The following is a 1,647-nucleotide window of genomic DNA, read 5'->3' as shown; positions in this document are numbered from 1 at the left end:
AATGAAGAACAGAGAGAACACACTTACCATCACGACGATAATGAAGAAGAAGAGAACACACTCTACGATCACGAATTTATAATGAAGAACAGAGAGAACACACTCTACGATCACGATTTATAATGAAGAACAGAGAGAACACATTCTACGATCAACGATAATGAAGAACAGAGAGAACACACTCTACCATCAGCATTTATAATGAAGAACAGAGAGAAGATTCTTGAAGCGGTAAAAGGATCGGCTTCACTGAAGGCAACAAGATTGACCAAGTTTCGAGAGGGGCCGATATCGAATATGGAAAAGATGCTGATGACCTGGATTGAAGACCAGACTCAAAAGCGAGTCCCATTCAGCATGCTAACCATCACGGCCAAAGCAAAAAGTTTGTTCGAGATGTTGAAGCAACAAGCAGGAGCCAACTACAACAAAGAGTTTTTTGCAAACTCTGGCTGGTTCAAGCGCTTCAAACATCGCTATCGGCTTCATAACGTGAAAAACAGCGGCGAGTCGATAAGTGCGGATTCTACAGCAGCAGCGGAATTCATCAATACCTTGGACAAGCTCATCGTCAAGGGAGGATATTTGCCCCAGCAAATAATTAATATGGACGAAACCTCCTTGTATTAGAAGAGGATGCCCAAAAGGTCATTCATACACAAGGAGGTCAAGTCAATGCCAGGCTTTACGGCATTCAAGGACCGAGTGACTGTGATTTGGGGAGGTTGCGGATTTAAGTTGAAACCTTTTGTGGTGTGGGCAAAGCAGAACCCCAGGGCTTTTAAAAATATCAACAAACATACGTGCTGTTATGTATTATAGAGCCAACCAGTCATGGATGACCCAAGCATTGTTCCAGGATGCCCTTCAACTGCTATGCTGGTGACCTCGAAAGATACTGCACAGAAGAAAGGATAGAGTTCAAAATTTTCTTGATTTTGGACAATGCTCCAGGTCACCCCTTCATTGGTGACCTCCACCCCAACATCAAAGTGGTTTTCCTGCCGGAATACCACCTCTTTGATTCAGCCTATGGATCAAGGGGCTATTGCAGCTTTCAAGTCCTACTATCTCAGGAGGACCTTTGCAATGGCTAATTCTGCAACGGATGATGGCAAGAAGACACTGAAGGAGTTTTGGAAAAAATACAACATGTACGACTGCATCAAGAACATTGCTTGGGCCTGGGATGATGTATCAAAACAATGTATGAACGCAGTGTGGAAAAAAGTCCTCAAGAGATATGTGCACGATTTCAGAGGTTTTGAGACGGTCACAGAACTTGAGAAAATTACGAACAATCTTGTGAACATGGCAAATGAGCTGAACCTCGGCGTGGATCCGCACTTATATAGAAGAACTGCCAGACGTTGTTCCTGAAGAACTAACCAACGAAGAGTTGTTAGAGTTACAGGAACATCGAACAGCTGAAGAAGAGGCAAGGGAAAAGGAAAGTGAGGAGGAGGTACAGAAGAAGTTCACTATAAAGGGGTTATCTAATTCTTACCTTTAACACTCTGCTGTAGACATGGACCCCAACACTGAACGCTTCTCACTCATAGAGAGGAATACACATGCAGTGTTTGCTGCATATCGGCAAATGTACAAGGAGAAGAAACAGCTGACAAAACAAACAACGTTCGACAC

This window comes from Homarus americanus, unplaced genomic scaffold, assembly GCF_018991925.1.
Source record: "Homarus americanus isolate GMGI-L3 unplaced genomic scaffold, GMGI_Hamer_2.0 scaffold11652, whole genome shotgun sequence".
NCBI classification, from domain to species: domain Eukaryota; kingdom Metazoa; phylum Arthropoda; class Malacostraca; order Decapoda; family Nephropidae; genus Homarus; species Homarus americanus.
This window is presented reverse-complemented; position numbering follows the sequence as displayed.